The following is a 13,875-nucleotide window of genomic DNA, read 5'->3' as shown; positions in this document are numbered from 1 at the left end:
ATTATTTAAAATGTACACCGTACCAAAAGAACACTCTATAACAGATTATTTGTCTTTTACAGGAGTGGCTCGAAGCCTGCCTGGACAGTCAGCCTTGGTGAACTTTTTGTGCAATTTTGTACTTTTTGAACCCATATAAATATTGAAAAATTAGGACCTTTTTTGTCTGCATTAATTATAGCTTATAAATTAAATGTCTTCCATGATTCTACGTCGTGCGTAAAGTACACAAGTCTAAACATTGTTGTAATAAGACTAAAATCAAAATGGACGCCCACACAACCTCATGAATCCTGTTAAGGAAAGACTGAGCGTTCTTCTACTATCAATGCATAATATTTCATACCAGACTAATAACTGCTGTACATTCAGAATCTACTCTAGTACATTCTCCAAAACAGAACTTTAATTCGTATTTACTAAACTCTATTGCTCTTATAAAACTATTGTGTTTTACTATCAACTCGTTGTCTGCCTGGTTAAGACAAACAATTTTGCCAAATTTACCAATTGTGAAATTGAAATACCTAATTATTACGCAAATAAATTTACCATTGGGCATATTTTCAGAAGTAGATTTTAATACAATACTAGACTGTCGTGTATAAGGTAAACAATAAGGAAAAACAACTATCCACAATCCTCATATTGTGTACCAGCATATTTGTTCATATTGTAACACAATAACTCTAAATAAACACTAACAGAGTTGCTGGGCTTTAATTAACTGTAAACATTAATCAAATGTGAGAGATGAAAAGATATGAACACTTGCCAGCGTATATTTTCATAATGTAGTGCTCCCAGAACAACGCGGTGGCGTAGACGCGGCTTCAATTGTGTAAATGTCATTTTGTTAGTTTATCCATCACACTGTCAGTATTAACACTCTTTTCTCTGTTACTGATATTATTTGAGTTAATTTACTCAGCATCTGACTCCAAGCGAGTCAATAATATTCACGCTGGAAGAATTACAAGAGGCTCGCTCTGCAGGGTGTGGGTGTGCAATCATTAACCAAGCCCACACGTTAACAGTCCTTATATTAATGGTATATATATATATATATATATATATATATATATATATATATGATAATAAACATTTAATATTTAATATAGTGGATTATAAGATATAAGAGTAATATTAGTTTAAAAAATTACCAGCCTTAGTTTTTCGAGCTCAAATCTATAAATATATTCAATGTATGGACCTATACAATAAATTATATACATAAATTACGTCTCATCACTAAAAATTTTAAATTCTTCAGCTTTAATTTACTATGACGTATTAAGAAAGACCCAAAAAGCTTGTAATATGGTTCTAAACAGTGGAATTTAAAATATTTGCCATGGGTGCACACGAAAATAGACACATAGTATAGAAACATTGATATACACCAATACTTTTATCGATTCTTGTTTTTAGACCAAGATCTTCATTTGGTTAACAAATTGTAAACAAATATTTCAATGATTTCAGATTGTTTCTGGTTTTAAAACCTTTACAGGTGCATTAAACAAAACGACACATAAAATAGAATATATATATATATATAGTCTCAAAAAGTACTAAATGTTCAGATGTTTATATTATAAAAAGTTTAATGACAAGAAAAATTAAATATTAGCGTTACTATGCAACAAAAACGTTTAAGATAATCTATTGTAATTTAGATTCGTTTCAACAAGAGAAAGTGAACGGCCTAGCCATTTTTATTAGCGTTTAACACATGAATATTAATCGTATTATCCTTTCTGTGGACTACATTTAACATTTCCTTATATATTTCTTTATGCCTATTTATTTATATATTTAATTATATTTTCTATAATAAAAAGCTTAAAAGGGCTGCTTAATTTACATTTAAGATATATCTATAGTATTTATATAAAATAGCAATTAAAATGTTATATCAGTGGTAAAATTTATTTATTCTATGACGAAACTTAAATATTTATTACGATTAACTACCACAAAGAGTTGCTATTAATAATTTTGTTAATTAAATATTAAAAAATGACCTTTTAAGGGCAACATAAAGAGAGATTAAATTAAGGAAAAACTCAGATAACAAGGTGTATTTACATTTGTATCAACCTAAAGAGCAATATACGAAAGCACTGTATAACCTTCTGATTACCTAATAGCTAGTGCTAGTAAGTAACCTAATACATCAACAAAATGTTGAAACAGTGCTGAGACCTGTTTATAAAATACCCAAGGCTTTTTTCCACCAACCATCACAATAGGTGAGGAAAAACATAATGATTGTATAAAGAAAATAAAAAACTTTAATTGTATGATAAGGGTATTAGAAGAGCCACTATTTAAATTTATATATATATATATATACATATAAGATTAGATGCTTTTTGTTGGTGAATCTCAATCAATGTATTTGTGGCTTAATATTTGCTAGAGAAGTTTGCATTCCTCACTGTTAAACATGTTTCCAATACATTGATAATACATTTCTGTATACCTTATATTCACGGAGAAAAATATATTACGTATCTTTAAAAAAACTAAGCCTTTACACCACTATAAATATGATCACTAGCTCTTAAAATATTTTATATAAAATTAAGAATAAGATCAATAATTATCTCTAAAATATTGAATAATTATTCAAATAAAATAAAATGCACTAATTATATATACCTATAATATAACACACCATCAATTTTATTCTCAAATAAGTTATTCAGTACCTATATCAAAATTATAGCAGTATTTGTACGAGCAGCAAAGGCCTGAGGTACAAACAGAGCTTCGTATACATTCTGCTTTGTGAGACAGGTACCAGAATAATACAATCCAGCTTTTATATAAAATAATATCTTACATACACTGACTACGTAGATTTAAAGAATTACTACTATTACCTCCAATTTTCCCAATATTAGAGTATCTACACATTCCATTGCTAACAATATCAGCAATATAAAGCCATTATTCAATAAAGTAACTTTTTTCTCTTTAAATGGGTGTAAAGCATGAACTCAGCAATTAAAATGTTACTTCTACTACATTATTTCATAAATTGAATGAAAACACACACAGCTTCGTCTTAAGTTTCTGCTTAGAACTCGTTGAAGGTTATTAGGCTCTGATAACGCCTCGTTCAAGGTTCATTTTCGTTAGATTGCTGACAAGGTCATAAGTTCATACTGATAAATGTAATAAACTAGGGTACTGCTGCCAAAAAGCCACGCTTCACTGCTTGTTACGCAAATATCGCGTACATTGCACATATTTCATTTTTCAAGTGAGGCCTATTTTGTTTTGTCTATGTTTGCATCTAAACCGTTACATTATATAAAATTATTATTTCAGTATTAGGAATCTTAAGCTGTAATGAGCCACAACTTTTAAGGTATACATTATAGATAACACGAGAATTATATCTAGTAACCGACATGCTGCTTATAACTCTCTTTACTACCCCTTTTGTTCCGTACCAACTTGGCAATGAGGATTATTTTAAATTGCGTTTCCAATGTTTAGATACGATATATTAAATAAACGGGTGATTTTTTTATATTACAGGAAAACAAAAAGGTTTGGAACTTAGACTAAAACTAATGTCCTAATTCCAGAAAATTATCACTCTAATTATTTTAAGTAGTAACTTTTTAATTAATAAAATAAATTGGGATTCAGGTGCGTTGGACACGACGTAAGTAGTCTTCAGAAACAATGATTTACTGTTTAGAATATACCATATATAAGTAATTAAATGTGTAAAATCTTTCGTTTAGGAATAATACATATTTTACATCTGAATAACCATTCTACTCCTTAATGTTCTTACCTAAGTATGCTAAATAGCAATTAAGTTTTCCGTATTTACTAAGTGAAAACACGTTATTGTGTCTACTCTCTTATCTTGTTTACCAAAATTATCAAGCATTTTGACTGTTTAACAAGCTAAATTTCGTTTAAAAACATAATGTAAGTTATAGATTTTAAGTAAGTTATAGAGTTATGAGTTAATAAAAAACTATTGTAAGCTCTTTAAAAACTGGATATTTTTAATTCTTTAGAGTTACTTATATTTGTGACATTATTTCACCTGTTCACGCAGGCCATATTTGTACCACACAAATTAATGTTATCAATCAATTGAATAATTTATTCTCTCGTTAGAGGTTTGTAAGTAGGTTACGAAAACTCGAACTTTCCCAAAGTTCCTATACATGCTGATTCAACATATAAGTGGTCGACCAGTAATAGATGGATTCATTATTATCACTTGACCACAAAGAACGAACATTAACAATGTCGTTGGATTAATTGTCAATAAATAAACTAGAGTACAATCTTTTTTAACGGTTGTGCTATTGTGTAAAATACAATTTATTTTACATGAATATCATTTAAGACTATTTATATTTCCACGTAAGCTATAGAATACATTTTTATATTGTGAATTATTAATGAACGTAATTCCATTGATGGTAAATGTAGCAAGTGTACAAAACAAAATATAGTTTGTTATAAGTAAAAACAGATAACAAATTCATTTTTTAAATAATTATAATTTTCCTACAGCAATATTGTGTATTAATATTGACGATTTTTAGATATTTTGAGGCATTTTGAAATGAATTATACGAGCATTTTCATAGAAAAACGCTGTTAATGTTATACTTGATTTCTGTAAATAATTATTCACTATAGCTTACTAATTGATCTTATCGAATAATTAATGAACATTGAAGTTGAGTATTAGATTAATAATCATACAACCTGGAAAGCAAATGTGAGGATAGATTTTTTTATTGGGTGCTTAAAAGAACAGCTAGACTCATCAACAAACTGACAGCAGTTTAATGATGCTCATTCATACGAGTATATCGTATGTTTGTTTGGATAATTCGTTTTGTAAACACGGTCTTAATTAATTGGAGATGTTTTTACATACATTCATGCAACGTTGTAATTAATATTATGTGTTTATAAACCGTGTATAATTTTTGTATTTATAAATAATATTATCTAAAATTAATTATTTACGAAATATGTACGTAACGTAATTATGAAAGATAACTAAGTAATTTCCATGGCTCTAAACACAGAAGTTTTAATATTTAAGGAGATAAAATTATGAAAGTGAAATATGAGCAGTTCCACTTATTATAATGTGAGTTTTTGAGAAGCATAACTACAAATAATTGAATATAAGAAGTAACAATAACTTTAAATATAAAAACATTTAGGTTACTTACCAGATTGAAAATATATTCCACTATCGACCACTGTTTTCAATCAAACATTTCAATAAAACACTCTTACTGAAGATTATACCGAATATCTCGTACTATTAAACGAGGTCCTAGGATCGTCACCTAATCGTGGAGAACAAATGCATTATCAAGAATTTCCAGGTGAAAAACCACCAACACGAAATTGAATTTCGAGACGTAATCTGTTGAACTATGTAGATGGCAAAACTGCCGTTATGAAAATAACCGTAAGTAAGGTAGTTCACACGTTGGTACCACCGGTTCGTTAATGACACTGCTCCGTACGTACCGTCACTTCCTCAGCGTCGGGCGTCCGGCGTCGTGGCGTTCGAGTCACTAACTGGTGGTCGGGTCGGCGGCGTCGGGATGAGTCGACGCTTCGGGTGTTTCCGGCGATACTCGGCGTCGTTCGCACTGCCCCCGTTGAGCATAATAACTCGGTTCATTACATCGATCATATCTAACCCAGCACTGTAGTGACCGACAAGCTACTGTTGTTCGTTGCTGCCTTTGATGATGTTTACTAAAGCGATGTACCACTGATCATTCGTGCGATATCCATTCAATTTTTTACATTAAATAGTAAGACGTGTTGGGCATAATAACTCGGTTCACTACATCGATCATAACCCATTGTAGTGACCGACAAACTACTGTTGTTGTCTGCTGCCTTTTATGATGTTTACAAAAGCGATATACTACTGATCATTCGAGTGATATCTTCCATTCACTATTTCTGCAATCAATAGTAAGACGAGTTGGGCACAATAACTCGGTTCATTTTACCGATCATATATATCATAGCACTGTAGTGACCGACAGGCTACTGCTGTTGGCTGCTGCCTTTGATGATGGTTACTAAAGCGATACACTACTGATCATTCGTGTGATACCATCCATTCACTATCTTTGCACTCAATAGTAACACGAGTTGGACACAATAACTCGGTTCATTATACCGATCATATATATCATAGCACTGTAGTGACCGACAAGCTACTGTTGTTGACTGCTGCCTTTCATGATGTTTACTAAAGCGATACACTACTCATCATTCGTGTGATACCACCCATTCACTATTTTTGCACTCAATAGTAAGACGAGTTGGGCACAATAACTCGGTTCATTATACCGATCATATATATCATAGCACTGTAGTGACCGACAAGCTACTGTTGTTGACTGCTTCCTTTGATGATGTTTACTAAAGCGATACACTACTGATCATTCGTGTGATACCATCCATTCACTATTTTTGCACTCAATAGTAAGACGAGTTGGGCACAATAACTCGGTTCATTATACCGATCATATATATCATAGCACTGTAGTGACCGACAAGCTACTGTTGTTGACTGCTGCCTTTGATGATGTTTACTAAAGCGATACACTACTGATCATTCGTGTGATACCATCCATTCACTATTTTTGCACTCATTAGTAAGACGAGTTGGGCACAATAACTCGGTTCATTATACCGATCATATATATCATAGCACTGTAGTGACCAACAAGCCACTGTTGTTGGCTGCTGCCTTTGATGATGTTTACTAAAGGCCATTTATGCATTGCATTGTGTCTGATGGAAGACATTTATAAATTCCAGGTAAAAAAAATGTTAAATAAATTGTATCGGCGTAATCATTCAATAGAGGTTGGACAAGTGTCTCTTTTTAAGCATCGAATGCTTCCTCTTACGCACAAAATTGTGTGTTTCAAAATCTTTACAATCCTCGTATTGACAGGGTGAGTGCAATTTTAATCCCTCACTAAAAAATAATTGAATTTCAGTAGGTAATTTATTAGGAAATATAAATAGCTATTAAATAAACGCTGTGGAATTAAGATAAGTAAACATACCGATTCTATTATTTCTATTTAAATTCTATGATACTTATAATATAACTAGAAAGTGAAGGAAATTACACGTTATATGTCTTAAACTATTAACATTTCCTATTATTATTGTACTGTCCTGATATTGTCCAACCCATAAGTTGACAGGTTGTTTTACATTATGAAATAGGATACTAACAGTACTCTATAGAATTTGGTCAGTATACCTTCGTGACAGTAATAATCAGGACAGCAAACGTGATATATGGCAAGAGCGTTGAATCAAATAAATTAATAGGACATGTTTTTTAATTTGACAATCTATGTAACAATCAAGATCATTAAAAAATGGAAAGGCAGTCGCGGGACTCACCGACAGAAGTGACTATTTCTAATAAAGGAGTGAGAATATATATCTTGAAAAATTGCTGTTCCTATTTATAAAATGATTAATTTTTATTTTATTTTAAAACCATATGAAACACTCAATTATTTAACATAAAAAATGTTTTATTTTTATATTAATATTATACATTTTAATAATATTTTTTCATGTCATACATTACAATGATCACTGAATTCTAAGTATTAAAGTAATCAACATTTATACGTTTTCATTTTATTGGTTTCATTAGTTTTTATAATTTGGTCAGTATCATTTCACTATGGTCTTGTGATTTCCAAACAATTACTTAATTTTCCTTGTCATTTTATTCTAAAAATGAAATTATAGGTTTATATTAACTGAATAAAAATGCTGGATTAAAATCTTGCAAAATATCTTGTATTGTTGTTTCATATCTCGTTGTACTTATGGTTTTATCTCAATTAAAACGTGAATTAATGATTTTGACGTTTATTTAGCAAAATGTTTTAATAAAATCAGTTTTATGTCATTTATTTTTTAAGCGAATGTAAGGTAAGGGCCAATATAGGTTATAGTTATAATCAACAGAAAGTCTTATTTTTTCCAGAATTAATTACATTACGGATTTGTTAGCTAGAAAATATCTAATCAATTTATTTTTAATCCTTTTTTAAAATCTCGTCAGAACTAAATTAGTAGTAAACTGGAATAGAAGTTAATAGTAACCATGCTGAAATTCAATTTAGAATCTGATGAGCTTCATGTGCTGCTATTAAATGATGGAGTAAGCTAACCAATTTTACGTTGAATTCATTAATAAATAAATTAGTTCGTAGATTTATTTACACCAGTATTTTACCATGTATTTTAGTTACTTTGCAATGATTGTTTAGCGTTATAAGAAATTTAGTGTGTTAATGTCAACATAGCTACTAATAGCAGAGTATGAATTGATGTTATACATTTTGATAGCCTTAAAATTGGAGTTAAGTAACCTGACTTACAAATTGCCATAAGTAAGAAAAGTCTGCAGAAGCAGAGATAGATCCAGATAATGCGATATTTCCGACAACATATACGTCGATAATTCCATTAGTACACTGATCAAACAGTTAAAAAAAACAAGTCATTGTAAAACGCTACTGGATTAGAGAAGCGTTCCGTTATTTTCTTTATCATATATAATGTTGTTTGATATTGTGGTTTATATTTCCCTTTACAAAGAGTTATTAAGCTACTTTCTTGGAGCCAATATAGGCTACATACTCGTACATTCGTATTTGTAATAGTTCTTACCAAACTGAATGTGAATCACTTGCAGAACTAGTTGAATTTTGTTTTTCAGACAACTATTACTTGTCGTGGAATATAAATTCCGAACTAATATTGTCGACTAATAACGATTATATTTCGAACAATTTGGTTAAATGTACGGTGTACCGTAACTCTCTGGACAAAGGTATACCACGTAAATGCTCTCGTTACTGTCTTGTCACTCTATATCAGCTATTTAATATTCGAAATAAGTAATTTGGCGTTATTAGATTTGTGATAATATTCTCTAAAAACTGTTCTTCGTATAATTATTGAGAAAAACTGCTGGTTTTTAAGATTCTCAAAGTTTAAAAGTTTTAATGGCCGCCATTTCAAAAATACTAAATATAATTTCATGATAATGTTTTTGTTAATTGGCCTTACTATCCTGAACATTCTAACCAAATTTGGTATAGTTAAATTAATAGTTTTCACGATATAAATTTATTTAACACATACAAACAGTCAGATGGAAAACTAAGCATCAGAGACCCATATTCATTGGGTGAAATATGTTTGTAACTATACCTGAGCAATATCGTTGTATACCTTTGTCCAGAGAGTTATGCGACACCCTGTACAGTATGGTGACAATATCAAATACATATACTTATTCAAAACTCACTTCGCATCGCAAGGAGTAATATTCATGAAAGTCTTCGAGTCCGACTACATACCGCAGGTTAAGTTGCGCAATACGGGCAATCTGCAGCTAACGCCTTCATCAATAAGAGTATTTTTAGTTTTATGATTTTTTCAGTTTATGCAACTTATGTACTATACTATACATATGTACAAAATACAGAAACATCCCGTTTTTAGCATAGTTAAAGCACTAAAGTATTGGATAGCAGAAAAATATTTGAAAAATGGTCAGAATAAGCGAGAATTGGATGACAGATCATTTGTATTGTAATAATGTATGTACAAATATATAATTAGTATTCCTTATAAATAAATAAGGAAATGAGCCATAGTCTTCAGGCAACCCGATTCGTCAAACACCCGATTCTGGCATGTCCGTAATTGATTGCAGTGCTCTCCACTTGGCAGCGTTGGCGTCCACTCTGTTGACAGATTCAATAAAATTAAAGCCGCCTTTGATCCTCCGTACTAAAGTCCCCTTGTGACATGTGGAAGTGGCCAGCTGAAAATAGCCTCGGAGAGGTGTTACTTACTCGTTTGTGGCAATTTTCAATTCAATTTCTCTTCTAACTAATAATTAAATATATACAGTTATCGTATACTTATTTGAATTTGTTATTTAATTTTACTGTTACTTTTGCAAAAACCGATTACATTACCATTTTGTAGATTTAAATATTTTAAAAATTAAATACTGTTTATATTTATGCAATATAGAGGATTGCAAAATGAAATACTTTTTATGAATGTTAAAATACTATACCTCTGAGAATTGTGTTTATGGAAAATGGATATGGTTGTCTATTCTCCTATGAAATGTTTGAAAGAGGTTTCCAATTATATAATACAATATGTAAATAAGTATGTATATCTCAGGTATATAATAATAACAATTCTTTTACTGATAAAATAAAATTTACTTAGTTAATTTCCTGGAGCATAAAATAACAAACAAACACAGAACCTAATTCAAACATTTATATATTACAAATTACAATATTAATTACTAAAATGGTAAAAATATGAGTGATCTGACTGGTTTACACTTAGTACATAAGAACACTGCTACAAACAAAATTTTAAACAGATAATATTAAGAATTTGTCAATTTTTCCCATGCATGAGCCAAATATTAAGCTAATAAATATGAGGATATTACCGCGTTGTGTTAGTAGCCAAAACCTACAAGAATTCTGTGATTTTTACTTTACTTTACTTAACAAAACCAAATACGTAGTTTTAGTACAAGGCCACAGTACAGGAATGTGAAACTATGATTAAAATTGTGTGTACATTTGCAATAATAAAACTAGATTAAAAGCATACAACAGATAAATCTTCGGTATTTACGAAACCCTGATAGAATTGAACTATTTAAAACTTATACCTCCACTACGTACATCACAAAGATTCCTTACGTAAAAATGAGTTTTTTCAACATATTCATTAACAGTATATGCGGAAGAATACGCAAGGAATATAATTCGCTTTTCACTGTATTAGTATAGACCGTTCAGTTTTTAACAGATTAGTAAATACAGTTTAAAGATTAGTTTGGAATAAATTTTAATTAATTAGCCGTGACTTTTTGGAACAAGAACATTGCAGTGATATGTCGCAAAGTGAATACCTCCTATTTTTACTCTCGTAGTATATATAGATATAATCCAGGGGGATTATTAGGAGTTTCAAGTGTATTTAAATCCGGTGGCTCTCTACAGGATCCTGTATATTTGTACAAAGAAGTCTAGGATTTGTTAGCTCTAAGACAGCTGCGTGTCCTTATTGTTTAATGAAGTAGTATAGACACAGAATCTAACGGGTTCTTAGTTGCTCTTGTATGTCCCAACTTTAAGTCATACTATGAATTTTTTGGCTCTCCGAACTTCTCATGTATTTTGATGAACTACCAACTTCGTTCAGTAGCTTTTTGATATATCTTACAATCAACGAACAAAACGAATATTCTCCTTTAGAATTAAACTTTATTTTTAAGCTAAGAAACCTTTATGAGGTACGTAATGGAGCTGAATAAGTATTAGAAACTCTGTTATCGAGTTACAACACACAACACAACAGGACGTTCCCTTATTATGTATTCTCCACAAGTAACTTTTCTTCACTATTGCTTCTTATAACTCACAAAAATACAAAATTTTCTTATTATGACTATGACCCCTTTTTATATAATCTTAAAAACTTTGTCTATTTGTTGAATGTTTTTCTGTGGAGATGGAGGTTGAGGTTTACAGCGGCGTTTATCGAACATCTTGTGCCTTTTATTTTTTCCAGCCTTCATCTCAAGTGGTGACTTACCCCCAGACCACTACCTCTAGACCTTGTTGTTCCTTAGACGACTGGTAGACATCAGAAACGAGAGATATTGAAAAACCTCTTCTGTTTTCTATGTTGACTAAGTACAGTTATTTTCAGAATAAAAACAGTTGATTCTGGATGGTTCGTGATTACGTGTTCATTGAAATAATTGAGGATTGACAAGTTCAAATACACCATAGCAATACAGTTTTAATAAAAGTATAAACGAATAATCACATCGATGGTATAGGTCAACTGAGACTTTTGTGTGGCGAATTGGTTTATAATTTTTTGAATAATATAAAACTACACGTTCTTAAACTAAATCTAAAAGCGTTAATTCTCAGAGATCTTATTATAACCTGAAAATCATGTGCACTTCCTCTTCAGAACTAATACATCTGGCTCAATACCTAATTTAGAAATTTTAATCTAGAAGATGAGATAATAGGTGCATATCCACATCCCATTTACATTCTCTCCATATAGAAAAAACTTTCATACCGCTTCGAGTACCTTACACAAGTAGGAGATTTTTAAATCGAAATCCCAACATCAAGAGGTAACTATGTTGTCCTTTAGCCTATTGGTAAACATTGCTCTGTAGAAACCAAAAATGTCAAAAATGTAGGCATTGAATAATATCTTCTCTTTTACCTTAATTTTCCTATATATACCAGAAGTGGTTCTGGATACTTACACCAGAGGGAACATTTAGGGTCATCTGATACCGAACAATGACAACGAATTATGTAAAGACGAAAGTCTTTATTGGAAATATTGAGATATGAAAAACCCGACTCATTATCTAGATATTAATACTGCCAAAGTTGAAATTATGGTGTCTCTGAGAGAAAGAATTGTTGATCTGGATTGGTTTATGAGAATAGATGAAATCTAAGACATCTGCCTTCTTAGCGAAAATTTCATAAATCTTTTTGAACATTCTATAAGAAATATCGAATAGACGATTATAAACCGTAACTGCAAGCGTTATCTGGTGATCATCCTTTTTCTGACGTTATACACTATGGTCACTATGGCAGTTTAATAAACTCTGCTAATTACCTGAATTATTGAAGCGCATTTAAATTTCCAAACCCAACTTACTATATAAAGCTCCCAATAGTAAAGAAACGTGTAGCATGTTTTTAATAATATTCTTTTATGTATAACTTGGAACCTTTCTAAACCAAAAATCTCCAATAGAATGAAGTCTCTGGTTTGTAGTGCTTTTGAATTTGTCAACAGTTACATGTTACAAAACCGTTGACCTTACACTCCAAGAGTCCAAGAATTCACGCAGGAAGCATAGTCAGATATTTGAGTTATTTATGCTACTATATCTCTCAGAAATGGAAAAGAACAGAAGCTTTCATATGCTGGACTTTGAAGAAACCAGGCGTACCTACTACAGTCGGGAGATCTTTGACAATGAGATTATCTGGAAAACAAACACTGCACATTTCGAGAGCATTCTCAGAACAGGTGTACCAACACAATGACGCCTCTGAGAACAGGTAGTGCAAGAAAGCAGTTGAGAGTCGTTTTGCAATCAATTTGGCATCTAAAACCTGTATAGTACTTGGTCAGTTAGAGGTTAGAGGGTTGATTTGTGGTCAGGTACAATTGGAAGCATAGTCAGGAACACTATCCACTGTAAATGTGGTTTGTGGTATGGCCCTGAGTGAGCAATATGTTCTCCTTTTCTGGTAGAACCTCTAACAGTCAAGTCCTCATAATTGCTTGGAACTTCATAAACTCCTACAGTATGGCTGCAGAAATATTAAAATGTTGTTTAGACAATTTTTGTACAAGTACCTGATTCATATCAGTTAGCTGATTTGTAATGATCGAACTCCCACATCCATTAATCGATTGGATTTCACGTAAGATTTAACCCTTTTACTCAGTTATGTGGGCCTGATGATTTGCGATGCACGAAAGTCCTCACAAAAATAAAAATATTATTGGAGTTTTTGTTTTAAATTATTAACTAATTCCAATAAAATTTATATACACACCATTACATTACTGTGTATTCAGTAAGTTTTCTTTCCTTGTTCTGTTTTTCCAAATAATTTCAGAAAAATGAATTAAAAGTTGCCTTATATACAAATATATATATATATATATATATAT

General features: G+C 31.1%; 1 protein-coding gene across 12 annotated transcripts in view; it reads right to left on the bottom strand.

Annotated features, from left to right (window-relative positions):
• LOC124357269 (CUGBP Elav-like family member 1) overlaps nucleotides 1–13,875 on the bottom strand; it is a 1,015,984-nt gene that overhangs the window by 964,174 nt on the left and 37,935 nt on the right. For 5 of the 12 annotated variants that reach the window (XM_046808842.1, XM_046808848.1, XM_046808849.1 and 2 more), the window contains exon 1: nucleotides 5,238–5,610. The exons of 2 other annotated variants lie outside the window; for them this stretch is intronic. The gene's annotated coding sequence lies outside the window, so the exon portion shown is untranslated. Of the gene's footprint in view, nucleotides 1–5,237; nucleotides 5,613–13,875 lie in introns of those variants that run through there. 5 more of the 12 variants (XM_046808854.1, XM_046808855.1, XM_046808852.1 and 2 more) reach the window with 3 other exon arrangements.

The sequence above is a fragment of the Homalodisca vitripennis genome, chromosome 3, assembly GCF_021130785.1.
Source record: "Homalodisca vitripennis isolate AUS2020 chromosome 3, UT_GWSS_2.1, whole genome shotgun sequence".
Taxonomy (NCBI): Eukaryota; Metazoa; Arthropoda; class Insecta; order Hemiptera; family Cicadellidae; genus Homalodisca; species Homalodisca vitripennis.
This window is presented reverse-complemented; position numbering and strand designations above follow the sequence as displayed.